This window comes from Ailuropoda melanoleuca, chromosome 4 (genome assembly GCF_002007445.2).
Source record: "Ailuropoda melanoleuca isolate Jingjing chromosome 4, ASM200744v2, whole genome shotgun sequence".
In the NCBI taxonomy this organism is placed as follows: Eukaryota; Metazoa; Chordata; class Mammalia; order Carnivora; family Ursidae; genus Ailuropoda; species Ailuropoda melanoleuca.
The window spans coordinates 35,610,901-35,627,143 of NC_048221.1; the positions used below are offsets into that span (position 1 = coordinate 35,610,901).

Sequence of the window (16,243 nt, forward strand, 5' to 3'; positions counted from 1 at the left end):
TTTTTGATGGCTGAGTAATATTCCATTATATATTTTTTGTTTTCTTGAGGCATCAGTGACACACAGCTCTGTATAAGTTTAAGATGTACAGCACAGTGACTTGCCATAAACTTATTGTAAAAATATTACCAAAATAAATTTAGTTAACATCCCTCTCCTCGTGTAATTACATTTTTCCCTCAAATTTTGCACTTTATTTTTATTTATTTATTTTTTAAAGTAAACTTTATACTCAGCCTGGGGCTCAAACTCACGATCCCGAGATCAAGAGTTGCGTGACCTACTGACTGAGCCATGAAGCTACCCCCGAAATTTTCCACTTTGTATATGTGCAGTTTAGTGCTGGTGAGTTATACCTTGAGGAAGCTACTAAGAAGAGCCCTTCGTGGTAACAACTAAACAATGTACAAGGATGTAAAGAATCTCCTCGCACCTGGCACCATCCATGAGATCATTTCCTCGAGGCCGCTAACATGAATAGTCTGGGGGGCACAGCCTTCCATGCATTCTCTCTACTTACATAAACGTATGACCACGTTGTAGGGTTTAAACATTTTGTAAAATGGGGGAACCCATTAAAATGTCATTTTTATGGAATTTTATTAGGGTTTTAAAAAAACCTCTTGTTATGCATAAAAATTTCTCGGTGTTCTCCTATTAAGGCTCATTTTGTATAGCCAACATGCCGGATGCTTTTCCAGCAAAGGGGATATAAAACTACAGCTAGAAGCATCTTGCTTTGCAGGAAATTACTAGATGGAGGAGCCCGTCTTCACTGAGGGAGAGATAAGACCAAACTCTTTCTATAGCAAGAGGCTGTTTTCCACAAGATGTAATTTAATCTAGAAAAGGAAAACGATTTTGTGTTTTAAACTGTGATTAAATTCACACTCCAGGTTACAGATTGCACAGAGATGTTAGATGTGAACGTGTTCAGTTGTAAACAGACCTTTCAGGATTGTTTTGACTGCAAACTAGAATATTGTACCAACTCCAGGGTTTTACTACCGGTCAGGATGACTGAAAAAAGAAAACCCTTCAATTCAAAAAATTTTAAAATATATGCTGACTGTGAAACATGTAAAAAGATACACAAGTATACATAGGACAAAATTTTCTTCTCTCCGCTCTGCCCCTCATTTCATCTGTTAGACAATCACTGTCAACAACCTGCAGGTATCTTTCCAGACTATACGGCACCTGTAGGCACGCGTGTGCGTGTGTGTGTGCGTGTGTGCGCGCGCGCGCCTGCTTTTCTTTTTGGTTTGCTTTTTCTTTCAAGTTTAAAAAAATTCTGATAAAATAGGACATAAATCTGCCATTTTCACCATTTTCAGGGCCATTTTCATCATTTTTAAGTGTACAATTCATTGGCGTTAATTACAGTCACGATGTTGTGCAACCATCACCACCATCTATCTCCAAAACTTTTTCAGCACCTCAAACAGTAGCCATTAGTCACTAACCCCCCATTCCTCCCTCGTCCCAGCTCCTGGTAATTTCTACTCGTTCTATGAATTTGCCTATTCCAGACAATTCACTTAAGTTGAATCATACAGTGTTTGTCCTTATGTGTCACTTAGCGTAATGTTTTCAAGGTTCATCCATGTTGTAGCATGTATCAGAACTTCATTCCTCTTTATGGCTAAAGAATATTCCATTGAAGACCAAATTTTGCTTATCCATTCATCTGCCGATGGACACTTAGGGTTGTGTTCATTTGCTTTCAACAAACATGATCATAAGAGACACAATTTCGGCATGATTTCCCCTTTTACTTAACACATTTCATGGAGCACATTGTTCCATTGGATTGAAATGCCATCACTTATTTACTACTCTTCTATTAATAGATATATAAACTGCCCCCGTATTTTTGCTATTAAAACAACACTAGAGCGATCGCACTTGTACATACAGCATTTTGTATTCGTACCAGTTTTCCTGGAAGATAAAGTTCTATTATCTGGTTCACGGAAATGTGCATTTAACATTTTGATAAATACTGCCAAGTTAGCTTCCAAAAATATTGCCCCGACTGACAGTCTCATCAACAGTGACTATGAGAGGCTTTTTGTCCATGTCTTTCCCACAAGTGGTATTTAGAACTTTTTCATCCTTGCCAGTCTGACAGGTGCACTTGGTTATTTAAACAAGGTACATTATAATCGGCGCTGATATTCAGTAGCAATGCATATATGCAGCTGCGCTCGCTATCAAAATACTAAAATTTTCTCCATAGTGGTGGGCAAGTGATCACTGCCCTGAGCCCCACCCTTCAACCCCACCCACTTCCATACAATCCAGCACATGAAGGGTAATCACCCTCCCCAGCACTACGGGTCTATACCTGGTCAAGGTGGTCCTTATTTTTGTTGATCAGTTAGCATTTAGAATCCCTACGAGGCTAATTTTTTTTTGAGGCCCACTGATTATCTCCTTGCTCTAAATCTGAATTTCTAGCCCTGTAAAGCAATCATCTGCCTCAATGATGAGACCTGTGCTCCTGAGATCAGGGACCCTGTCTCTCTCATTCATTTTGTCACTCCCAGAATGGTTTCCAAGTACATCATCCACGGCAGTTGCCAGTCCAGGATCCCAGAATATTATCATGAAAACACCATCCTGGCCCTTGAAGAACTTACAGGCCAGTAAGGCAGGTAGGAAAAATAACTGAAGAATGAAATAAAGAAAATAATTCTCAGTAAGAATGAGTGTCATAAAAGAGACAGGCTCTGACGATGAGTGAATGAATGGTTAACTGTTGCCCTCTTTGCTGATCTCTGCATACTCTCTATTACCTACTTTATTTATTTTTTATTTTTTTATTTATTCATTTGAGAGAGAGAATGAGAACATGAGCAGAGGGGAGGGGCAGAGGGATAGAAGAAGCAGACTCCCCGATGAGCAGGGAGCCTGATGTGGGACTTGATCCCAGGACCCTGGGATCATGACCCAAGCTGAAGGCAGATGTTTAACTGGGCCACCCAGGCACCCCTCTCTTCTACCTACTTTAAATAGGCAAGCTCATCACCTGTCAGACTGGCAAGGACGAAAAGAATTTTGAATGCTCCTTATTGCGAGGATATGGACAAAAATGCTGTCATAGTTACTGTTGACAAGAATGTCTGTAGGGGTGATATTTTTGGGAGACAATGTCACTGGGTGGGGGTTCTCTTTAGCAGACAGGTCTGAGACAGACAGAAAAGAACATGCAGGGGCGCCTGGGTGGCACAGCGGTTAGGCGTCTGCCTTCAGCTCAGGGTGTGATCCCAGCGTTGTGGGATCGAGCCCCACATCAGGCTCCTCCGCTGTGAGCCTGCTTCTTCCTCTCCCATTCCCCCTGCTTGTGTTCCCTCTCTTGCTGGCTGTCTCTATCGCTGTCAATAAATAAATAAAATCTTAAAAAAAAAAAAAAAAGAACATGCAAAGGGGTCAGGAGCAGGGAGGGAGAGCATGAAGGCTATGCCAGATAGTGAGCGCAAAGGCTCACGGGTAGTGTGTCACACAGATAGTGTGTGCAAAAGAGATGGTGATTTATTTTTTTTATTTTTATTTTTTTAAAAGATTTTATTTATTTATTTGACAGAGAGAGAGAGACAGCCAGCGAGAGAGGGAACACAGGCAGGGGGAGTGGGAGAGGAAGAAGCAGGCTCCCAGCGGATGAGCCTGATGTGGGGCTCAATCCCAGACCCTGGGATCATGCCCTGAGCTGAAGGCAGACGCCCAACGACTGAGCCACCCAGGCGCCCCAGAGATAGTGTGATTTAGACGGACAGGAAGAAGGTATGAGTGAGCCCAGAATGCTAAGGGGGAGAGGGTGGAGACAAGCAGCCAGGGCCAGATCGCAGCCAAGAGTCTGAGATGACCTGATTTATAATTTAAGATCCTACATCACTTAAGTTTATATTCTCCGAGTCTTCTCAAAGTACCCAAATGACTATGAGTTTGAGAGATGCTCTGAGATGCACTTTTATCCTTAACCTCGCAGGTCCCTGTGATAGCGGAGTGGAAAGTGCCTACAAGCCCAGGGTTAGACGTGGTCCCCCCACTTCCCCTCCATCTTTAAGGCTCCACAAAATCAAACAAGAGAAATTACCATCCCTGAAGGACACTCTACTTTGCTCAATGATAAAATCAGCTACTAACTACTGAGCATTTTTTTTGTGCTCACCATCTTCCAAGTGCTTTCTATCCATTCACTCGTTCCATCTACTCATCCTCATCTACTCAAAAAAACGAGGCAAAGGAAGATTAATCATTTTGACCATAGTCATAGACGTGGTCAGTGGAAGAGCAAGACTCTTGAGTCCATGTCCTTGACTGCTAGATGATAGCCTTCCCCAGAAGGCATGTGGACGTTGCAATCCAACTGTTTATTTCCACCCAAGGAAGCATTTTGAGAGACTGTGTAAATGCTGTCCTTAACTGTTGTACATTCTCCCTGTGCACAGCTCATACTACTGCACGTGATACATCAGTATCCTTCAAATCACCTTTGTGTGTCAGACTTCTGAGATCAGCGAATGAAGAAACGTCCTGAGATAGCATATGGTGGGGCTGCCTATCCGGCTGGCAGTCTGGTTTCCATGGCACTGCTCTAAGGAAATATTCCATTTCCCCTCTTATTATATTATAAAAAGCAGTTGGAAATGGGGCAAAACCCCCCAGAGTATTAACACCAAAGGTACGAAGCACACCTCACTACAACAAAGCTAAGGATGAAAATCATCGCATGCGTGAAAATAATCAACCACTAGCTTGCTCAACTGCCCGCTGGATTTCGCTGGTCAAGTGTTACAACTGAGTGTATGAAGTATCAGAAATATATTGTAGCAAACATGTCAATGGCACAGCATAGTTAGCACAGTCCTTATTTTAGCTTTTGTTTGTTTTGCTGTCTGAGAAGCGAATCCCTTTATAAAAGGTAAGTCTATTATTCAACTTTGGGGCATTTAGCTTTCATTTGAGAATAGGGAGCTAACTGCGTGTAACTAATTTTCTTCCTCATCGCTGGAACACAAATATTTTGATGTAGATTGTATCATGTACCCTCTCCTATCCTCGCCTATCCGCATTTGACAAGTTAATGTACACTCACACACGGACGTGTAGAAACCCACTTTCCTGGTCTAACCATCACGGTTCAGCATTTGCAGAGATGTCCACTTACCTTTACTAGTAAGTATTCTCTTGGCCTCTGTTCGTTTTCACTGTAATAATCTTCGGATTTGGTTTGCCATGAACAGATGTCATCTTTTTCTTTCACACATTCTTTCTTCTGGATTTCTCATCAAAGCCTGTAACACAGAAAGGAGAGGCTCCTTAATTTCTGTATGCACACAGGAAAGAACTAGAGATCTCAGATCGGCGACACTTCCAATTTAGTTCTAATTTTCCCTTGGCTGGCTACAGTTTAATCACAGTTTTAGAAATTTACCTAATGAGATTTAAAAGAGAGCCATCTCAAAATATAAATGAGATCGAGGTTATTCTCAACAGCTAGAGATCTGGTACTGATATGGCCTCTTACATAATGCATTTCACTGAATAGATGGTGTCCCTCTCTCTGGCGGGGAGATTCTGCAGGGCTAAAACTTATCTCCAGGCAGTTGTAAAATCGGGGCTGTGAAAGTGGGAGAAATCAGTAACACCTCACCTCAGAATCCATGTTCCAGCATTACCGGAACCAGGATAGCACTCCCCAATATCATTTTTAACAGCTGTCAGTTGTGGAGAGAAGGGAATGCATGTCATGAATACTGATGAAATTTAGTGTGTGTGTTGCGCCATAAGACGCTCATTTATATGTATTTGTCATTTTCCCTATAAAAGAAAGGGAAACAGCTCTTCCTCAGACACTCTCCTGAAGTCAGGAAGTGCGCTTCTCTTTGTCAACTATGGACCGAACTGTTTCACACACACACCAGTGTGTAAAAACTGGACAGGAGGGCAGAAGCAGCAGGTGTGGCATTCACTGTTTTGCTATGTGGGTAAATAAAATTCAACTGTCGGACCATCCCCACGGCACCTCCCCATTCCACCTGTCCCTCAGCTCTGCCTGGACAAGGATACAGGTGTGAAGTGGATGATGGCGGCAGGAAGCAGAAAGACCTCGGTACGATTTGCTCATCGTCATCTTTGCCCGTGTCTCCTTACTCATGCCGTATGACACATTCGTCTTTTCTAACAGGAACCAGATGTTCAAGGAGCTCCACCACAATGACAGCGTGGTTTAGGGTGGGAGTTTCCTGCAGGCAATATTTTTGGTATCCTTTGAGGACAAAAATAGATCTATTTTGGGAAACAAGATAGTTCACTTATCTTTGAATCTTAAAGCTAATAAGATGCTAATTTTATGTAAGGTATTTTACATTAAATATTAAAATGCTAACAAAATTTAATTTAAATAGTTGGGATCTCATGTTGATGGAGTGTAGCCATGGGGCTAGGGTAATGGTTTGGGTAGCACCAAATCAGAATGAAGTCCTCTCATATCCAGTCATCTCCTTAGTCCCCATGGCTTCAAGGTAAAATACTGGGTTTAGAATATACTAGAGGTATGGTCTAGTCCCAGCCTCCACTTTATAGGTAAGATAAATGAGGCTCAGAGAGAGAGAAGGTGACTTGTAGAAAGACATAGAGGGAGAACTGGCAGGTCAATGACTCAGTACATTTTCTGCTTTATTGAAACATCTCTCTGAAACTTTCATGTGTCCATCAGGTAACACAAGTTCCTTGAGGGGTTAAGCCTTATAAATAATGATAGAACAAGCAGCATCTAGCATCATGTATAAGGAAACTAGTTAAGTTCCTTACTTCTTTAGTGTTAACAAAACTACACAGTTGATGGCAGCTCAGATCACAAGGGCAGAAAAGAGAGGGGCTCCTGAGTGGTTTAGTCAGTTAGGTAGCTGACTCATGATTTCGGCTCAGGTCATGATCTCAGGATCATGAGATTAAGCCCTGCATTAGGCTTCACGCTAAGCGAGGAGTCTGCTTGAATATTCTTTCCCTCTGCCGCTCCCCCTACTCAAGCTTGCTCTCTCTAAAATAAATAAATAAATAAATCTTAAAAAAAAACAAACAAGGACAGAAAAGAGAGAAACAGGTATTTCCCAATTGCCTAGAACGGCAACTAATTATTGAGTGCCCACCATAAGCCATACAGGGTGGGGGGCACATGACTTACATTGCAGCTGATGCTTCCAGGAGCTCTGAAAATAGTATAGGTATTATTATATTATGAAGATGAGGAAACTGAGTTGGGGAAATCTGATACCTTGTCTGAGGTCACACACAGCTAGTGAGTTCTTTGTCGTTTCTTTTTCTTTTCTTAATTTTAATTCCTGTATACTTAATATACCGTGTCATACTAGCTTCAGGTGTACGATATCACGATCCAGCACTTCCAGACATCCCCAGTGCTCATCACAAGTGCACGCCTTCATCCCCATCACCTACTTCCCCCATCCCCCCACCCACCTCCCATCTGGTAACCAGCAGTTTGTTCTCTATCATTAAGAGTCTGTTTCTTGATCGGGCTCTTTTTTTGCCTTTGTTCATTTGTTTTGTTTCTTAAATTCCACATATGAGTGAAATTGTATCGCATTTTTCTTTCTCTGACTTATTTCACCTAGTATAATACTCTCTGGCTCCATCTGTGTCCTTGCAAATAGCAAAATTTCATTCTTTTTTATGGCAGAATAATATTTCGTTATCCAAATACACACACACACACACACACACACACACACACACACATTTATACCACATCTTCTTTATCCATTCATCTATTGATGGACCTTTGGAGTGCAAATTCCTACAGCCACTGCGGAAAACAGTATAGAGTTTCTTCAAAAAGTTAAAAATAGAACTACTCTACAATCCAGGAATCACACTACTGGGTATTTACCCAAAAATATAAAAACACTAATTCAAAGGGATAAATGCACCCCTACATTTATAGCAGCATATATGCCCTTACGTTTATAGCAGCATTATCTACAATAGCTAGTAAGTTCTTTGATTCCATGGCCTGATGCACACTGACTTCTTGCCTGTGATGAGCACCAACTATAAACGCAGGAAATATGCATCTATTTGAAAACTCCAGAGCCCAGGAATAGAAACAGAATGGATAGTATTTACAAGGAGACTAAAGAAAAGAAGGGATGAGAAATAAGCTAAAAGCATTATGGGAATATATTCAACAATAACTGGTAACATTTATGAAGGATATGTCTTTAAGATCTTTGTGTATACCAAATATGCAAATGCAATTAGAGCATATCATATAACTTCCCCATAAAATTCAGTGAAGGATACTTGTGATATTAAGTACCTGATGGTGAGCAAAGAAGTTCAAGTTCTCAGCAAGTTAGGGCAGATGAGATAATGATCACCTCTGTACCAGTGTGCTTAGGTTGTCATAACAAATGCCATATACTGGGTGGCTTGAACAGCCTTCACAGTTCTGGAGGCTAGAAGCCCAAGATCAAGATGGCTGAAAGGGTGGTTTCTTCTAAGCCTCTCTCCTTCTCTTGCAGGTGGCTGCCCTTTTGCTGCCTCTTCACATGTCTTTTCTCTGTGTGTGTACATCCCTGGTGTCTCTTATTGGGTCCAAATGTCCTCTTCATATGAGGACACCAGTTAGATTGAATGAGGGCCACCCTGACAGCCTAAAAGCCACATTTTATTTTTTTAAATTCATATATCATTAACATACAGTATTACATGAGTTTCATGTGCATAAAGTGTGATTCGATAATTCTATACATGACTCAGTGCTCATCACAATAAGTATACTCTTAATCCCCTTCCCCTCTGTGACCCATTCCCCACCCAACTGCCCTCTGGAAATCATCTGTTTGTTCTCTGTAATTTAGTGTTAGGGTTTTTTTTGTTTGTTTGTCTCTTTTCTTTCTTTCCTCATTTGTTTTGTTTCTTAAATTCCACAGATGAGTGAAATTTTATGGTACTTGTCTCTCACTAATTGACTTATTTCACTTAGAATTATAACCTCTAGATCCATCCATATTGTTGCAAAAGGCAAGATTTCATTCTTTTTTACGGCTGAGTAATATTCTATTGCATATATACACCACATCTTCTTTATCCATTCATCTATTGATGGGCACTTGAGTTGCTTCCATATCTTGGCTATTATAAATAATGTTGCAATAAACATAAGGGCGCATGTATCTTTTTAAATTCACGTTTTTGTTTAATTTAGATACATATTCAGTAGTGGAAATACTGGACCATATATGATAATTCAATTTTTAATTTTTTTGTGGGACATCCATACTGTTTTCCACAGTGGCTGCACCAGTTTGCATTCCCACCAACGGTGCACAAGGGTTCGTTATTCTGCACATCCTTGCCAACACTTGTTATTTCTCAAGTTGTTGATTTTAGCCGTTCTGACAGGTGTAAGTTGATATCTCATTGTGGTTTTGCTTTGCATTTTCCTGATGATTAGTGATGTTGAGTACCTTCTCATGTGTTTGTTGGCCATCTGTATGTTATCTTTGGAAAAATGTTTATGCATAGTCTTCTGCCCATTTTAAAATTGGATTATTTAGTTTTTGGGTGTTGAGTTGTATAAATTCTTTATATAGTTTGGATATTAACTCCTTATTGGATACATCATTTGCAAACATCTTCTCCCATCCGGTAGGCTGTCTTTTTGCTTTGTTGCTGGTTTCCTTCACTGTGCAAAAGCTTTTTATTTTGGGGGTGGTCCCAATAGTTTAATTTGCTTTTGTTTCCCTTGCCAAAAGAGACATCTAGAAAAACGTTTCTATGGCTGCTGTCAAAGAGATTACTGCCTATGTTTTCTTCTAAGAATCTTATGGTTTCGGGTCTCACATTTAGCTTTTAGTCCATTTTATTGTTGTGTCTGGTGTAAGAGAGTGGTCCAGTTTCATTCTTTTGCATGTAGCTGTCCAATTTCCCCAACACCAATTGTTGGAGAGATGGTCTTTTTCCTATTGGAAAGATTCTTGCCTCCTTTGTCACAGATTAATTGACCATATAATCATGGGTTTATTTCTGGGCTCTCTATTCTGTTCCATTGATCTATGTAGCTACTTTTGTGCCAGTAACATACTGTTTTGATTACTACAGCTTAGTAGCGTATCTTGACATACGGGATTGCGATACCTCCCGTTTGTTGTTCTCCAAGATTGCTCTAAAAGCCTCATTTTAACTTACTCACCTCTTCAAAGGCTTTATCTCCAAATATAGCGACATTCTGAAATTTTAGGGGGGTCAGAGCTTCAACATATGAATCGTAAAACACAATTAAGCCCAGACCACCCACTACATAACTACTTCCGGTGCCACAGCAATGCAAACCCAAGTACTAGAAAGTGACAAAGCTGCTAGACACCATCAACTTTCAGTGCCACTAAAAGATTTAAAACCCTCCAATATTTGAATTCAGGAATCTAAGGGTCTATTACAGGTTTTACATTTAAAAAAAATAAAGGAGGGAAGGGTCATGATGCAACAAACTTTGGTCATGATGGTCTAAACCAGGGTTTAGAAAACAACTGCCTGTGAATTAACTCCAGCCTTCTGCCTGTTTCTGCAAGTAAAGTTTTTTTGGCACACAGCCACGTCTAGTCATTTAAAGACTGTCTATGGTTGCTCTGGAGCTATGATTCCAAGGTTGAATAGCTGCACCAGAGACACAAGACCGAAAGTATTTACTATCTGGCCCTTCACAGAGATAGCTCGCCAACTCCTGCTTTAAACTATGTTGGTTGGGTCTCTTTATTGTAGGACTTTTCGGGGTCTGGAAAATATATATATTTCAAACTTCAAGGGGAGGACATACAGTAAAATTGCATCTTGGGTGGGAAGTGATTTCTAAAGTCAGCTCAAAGTGAGAACTGTGTTTGGTCACAATAAACACTGGGGATCCCTTAAGGAAAGTGCCACACCGTAAAGTCTACCATCGCACATCATCATCCTTATGGCCAGTTTCCCTCCAAAGTTGCAACAGATAAACTTGTGTTTGAGTACCGCATGAAAGAGTTGGCTTCCTTTTATGGGTCACTTGTATACAATGATGCCTACCTTTAAATGCCAGAATCATTCTCAGCATGGTGTGAGACTTGAAAGAACGAATAGCTACCAAGGAATGGGGAGTCAGGATACCAACTCACACTTATGTCTTGAATTTGCCAATATGTACTTGATCTGACTTTACTGAAGGTTGTTGGGTTTCTTTCTTTCTTTCTTTTTCTTTCTTTCTCTCTTTCTTTCTTTCTTTCTTTCTTTTTTGTGCATTGTTTCTCAGTTTAATCTCTCCCATCTCGTGTCCCCCGAGCCCCCAAATCCAGAAGCTTGTATTAGGACCTGTGTTCCATGGAATGCATTTAGGAAAATGCAGAAATACTCAAACCATGGGTATCACGGATCAAACAATTGGACAGAAGCCATGTATGATGCTTTCTTAACACTAATTATGAGAAGTGTCAGACAAAGCCACAATAAGATACCACTTCATATCCATTAGGTGGGCTATTTTCAAAAATGAAAAATAACAAGTATTGGTGAAAATGTAGAAAAGTTGGAACCCTTGTGCATTGCAGATGGGAATGTAAAATGGTGCCGCCATCGTGGGAAGTTCTGGTTAGGAAGTTCCTTAAAAATTTTAACATAGAATTACCGTAAGATCCAGGAATTCTACTTCTGGGTATATATCCCAAGGAACTGAAAGCAGGGACTTGGATAGACAGTTGTACACCTGTTCATAACTGCATTCTATGTTATAGTGTTCACAGTAGCCCAAAGACAGAACTAACCCAAAGTGTCCACTGACGCAGAAGCGGATAAACAAAATGTGTATACATACAATGGCACAGGATTCATTTTTAAAGAGAATGGAATCCTGATATGTGGTACATTGTGGGTGAATCTCAAAAACACTACGGCAAGTGGAATAAAGCCAGATGCAAAAGGACAAATATTGTAGGATGCCGCTTGTCTGGGGTACCTAGAGTTGTCAAATGCACAGAGACAGAGAGTAGAATGGAGGTTATTAGAGGACGGGGACTGAGGAATGGAACTTATGGTTTATGGGCATAGAGTTTCAATTTGGAATGATGAAAAAGGTCTGCAGCTGGATGGTGCTGATGGTCGCACAACACTGTGAATGTACTTAATGCCGCTGAATTGCACATTCAAACATAGTTAGATTGGGGGGCACCTGGGTAGCTCAGTCAGTTGGGCATCTGACTCTTGATTTTGGCTCAGGTCATGATCTTGGGGTCATGGGATCCAGCCCTGCATCAGGCTCTGCACTTAGAGTGGAAGCTGCTTGAGATTCTCTCTCCTCTCTCTCTGCCCCTCCCCATGCTCTCTCGGGCTCTTTCTCTCTCTAAAATAAAATAAAATCTTAAAAAATAAAAATAAAAAATCTTAAAAAATAAAAATAAATACAAATAAAAATAGAATGGTAAATTTGACTTTATGTATATTGTACCACAATAAAAAAATGTTCAGGAAAAAAAAATTAAAAGAAGTGTAGGAGCATAATTGCAGGGATGGGGATGGAGAGGGCCTAAATTGTTTATACAGAATGTCTCGTTCTGCTAAAAAATATGAGCAGCTAACAAATCCTTGGCTTGCTTAGGGGACAATATCATAGCTTGGAAGACAGAGGAAGCAACAAGGGAAAGTGTTATTTAAGGAAGAACTTTTGGGTGATAGAGAAATGAAGTAGAAAAGTGGTCACATCCCCCTTGGAGCTCAAAGTGGCATTGGTAGGGATGCTGGGGTCCTCACTCGGCTCCTCCAGCACCCTTTTCCGTGTCCAGCACAGCCTCACTGCCCCTGCCCCCGTGCTCACCCCCCTGCTCGCCTTTCCATCCACCCCTTCCACTGTCCACTCAGCAGCCTGAGTGAGGGTGAAAACATATTACACAAAGGATAATGTGACAAACTCCTGCACACATGCCTGTCACTCAAAATGAACTAATTTTGTTCTTCCCATTCATTTACTCTTTTAAGAAATAAAACCACACAGAATTTAGACCCCCCCAGTTCACACATGTGTATGCCTGTGTGTTTGTGTGTTATGTGTACCCAACACAATAAACCCTACAGTCTTGTGATTTATACACTTTTTATAAAGTATATCATGCTGTATATTACATTGTAGTCAACATTGTTTTTGAGATATTTTCACTTTGCTCCCTATAGATCTAGGTCAGTAATTCTTGTATAGTGCTCTATCCTACAACCAGACCATAGTTTTGTTATCCTTTTCTGGACTGAGGGCTATTTGGATGGTGTCCAGTTTTTGGTCCCAACACCCTTCACGGTCCTCCTTCAGGGCCCAGATCTCTCTGTTCAGCGACAGAGGCTGTCTCGGCACATTAGCACTGTGGCCGCACTGTGCACCTGCAGGACGTTCTCCTGGTAAGCCCAACCCTCTTGGGGGCATTTGGAAATGGGGGAGAGTTCTTTTGTGAGTTGGTGGTGGAGTAGAGCTGGGATGCTAAATTTTCTACGGTGCATGAAAGTCCCGCATGACAAAGACTTGTCCCTGGAACAATGCCAAGAGCCCTTCCTTGGAGAAACACTGTTGATGGCCTAAGCTCTACCGCAGATCTGTTGTAAAATATGTGGATTTTCAAGTCTAACCAGGAAATGACAACTTACTCTCCCAAGTGCCCGTTTATCTCAATTCCTTGCCAAGTTTGACTTGTCTAACTCAACTGTTTGAATTTCTGCTACACCCATAGGCATCAAATGCTATCCTGGGATATTAAACTTGCATTTCTTGCTTTTATCAGGGATGTGGAAAGCCTTTTCACATTTTTATTGCTCGTTCATGTCTTCCCTTCAGGAAAGTGCCTGTTAATAAGTAGCCATTTTTCTAGTAGGTAGTTTGAGTTTTCCTTATCAATTTATAGGAGTTTGCTAGAGATTCTAGAAATGTAGCTTTTGTTCGTTACATCAGGTTGCAGATATCTTCTAGTGGCTTGTCACTTGCCTTTTCATTCTATGATGTTATTTTGTGCAGAAGCCATACATTCTGATATAGTGAAATCCATCAAGCTCATTATTCTTCAGTGTGATTTTTGTGTCTCTGGCTTAAAAAATCTACTTTATCCTAAGAGTATGAAGATACCTTATTTTTTCCCTCCCTAAAGGTTTTGAGTTTTTACATTCTATATTTAGGTTTTCAATTTATCAATTTATTTTTGGACAAAGTGTAAATTAGGAAGCTTCTGATACTCTGATACTTCTAATGCTCATTTACCTCTGATAGTCTATGTTTTCCATTCTGAATTTCAGCACCCCCAGTGTCATATAGAAGGGTCCAGATATGTTCAGTCCATCACTGGGCTCTCTATTCTGTCCCACTGATCTATTTCTTAACCCCCCTTCACTAATAACACAGTGTCTTCATTACTATGGCTTTACAACAAATTTTGATAATTAGGGGAAGTCCTCATTACTTTTTCTTCTTTTGCAAACCTCCCTTATTAAATTCTTGCATTTTTACGTTTCTATTCGATCTTAGAATGCTGAGGGGTTTTTGTTTAGAACCGCAATGAATTTAGAAATCCTTTTTTGATAAAAAATCAACATTTTATAATATTGATCTTCCCTTCCCATGTGTATGGTAGACCTGACCATTTCTTTACTTCTTCTTTTGTGGTTTCTGATGAATTTTTCTCCTGAAGGAGTTGCACATCTTTTTAAAACTTGACTTTTAAGTTTCTCTGTAATTTTGAGTGCTGTGGTGATTTTTTTCTAAAAGCCCAAATTTGAAGATATCAACGATCCCTCCTTGAATGTAGGTCTCTTGAGGCTTTCTTTCTTTCTTTCTTTCTTTTTTTTTTTTTAAAGATTTTATTTATTTATTTGACAGAGAGAGACAGCCACCGAGAGAGGGAACACAGGCAGGGGGAGTGGGAGAGGAAGAAGCAGGCTTCCAGCCGAGGAGCCTGATGTGGGGCTCGATCCCAGGACTCTGGGTCATGCCCTGAGCCGAAGGCAGACGCTTAACGACTGAGCCACCCAGGCGCCCCCTGAGGCTTTCTATTACACTTAAAATAGAATCCAAACTGCTTACTGTGGCATGATTACAGTATGTGGCTTGGGCCTCTCTTCCTCTTGAACTTTATCTTCAATCTCGTGGTAGTCGTTAAGCTTTAGCCATGCTGGTTTTCTTCATACACCCTAAACATATCAAGCTAACTCCATCTCAGGACCCTGTCCTTGCAGCTTCCTTTTTACGCAGACTTGTTTTCCAGATATGTATATAGCTGGTTTGTTCTTGCCACTAAGGTCTCAGGTCAGATGTCATCTCTCACGCTGTCCCTTCACACCAGAGAATGGCCCTTCCATCATTCATAATGGCATAATGTCTTCATTTCTTCACAGCTCTTGTCACCATTTGAAATTATCTTGTTAAACTCTATTGGCGTTTCCCCATAATAGACCATAAGCTCTACATAATCGGGGGCCCACATGTCTTGTTCTCTCCTGTGTCCTGAGCACCTCAAACAGTGCCTGGCACATACAAGGTATTCAGTGAATGGGTGTTGAATAACTGAGTGAATGAATAAATGAACTAACTTAGATCTCACCTCGTCCCCTGGTTGATCCTTCTATATCCTTTTATATTCATGAAGAGTGTTCCCTTTCTCCCACTGGCCACACACATCGCTCAAGAAAATAAATAATATTCTGTAGACATTTCTAGTCTCTCAAAGAAATAGCTTGACTGCAGGAATACTTATAAAAGCAATTCCAAAAGATTTGTGTTCTGCAAATCTACATTTCTAAGTTATATAGAACACTGAAGACCCCATTCTCTCATTTACCCTATTTCTATTCTCATGAGATAACCATTGACAATTTCTTTGTGTGGAGTCACCAACTTTTTACCCATTTACATAGTATCTCTCTATATCTATCTATCTATCTATCTATCTATCTATCTATCTATCTACCTACCTACCTACCTACCTACCTACCTATCTATATCACCTATCTATCACAGGTTAGAGAATTTGAATGATTCAATATGGGAAGTTTTATTCTTATTGACAAACTATTATTTTTCAATGGATGGGTGAGTTTGTTAAGGAAGCAGATTCCTACTCCCACCTCTAGATGTTGATTTCACACACCAGGGGTGGGTCCCAGAAATCTTCATTTTCAACAAGGACCCTCAATGACTCTGATGCAGGTGGCCCAAAAACCACTC

General features: G+C 40.5%; 1 protein-coding gene across 1 annotated transcript in view; it reads right to left on the bottom strand.

Moving 5' to 3' along the window:
* Positions 1 to 16,243, bottom strand: part of FRMD4B (FERM domain containing 4B) — a 319,952-nt gene that overhangs the window by 213,872 nt on the left and 89,837 nt on the right. Inside the window, exon 2 of the mRNA XM_034658635.1 lies at positions 5,174 to 5,300. The gene's annotated coding sequence lies outside the window, so the exon portion shown is untranslated. The remainder of the gene's footprint in view (positions 1 to 5,173; positions 5,301 to 16,243) is intronic.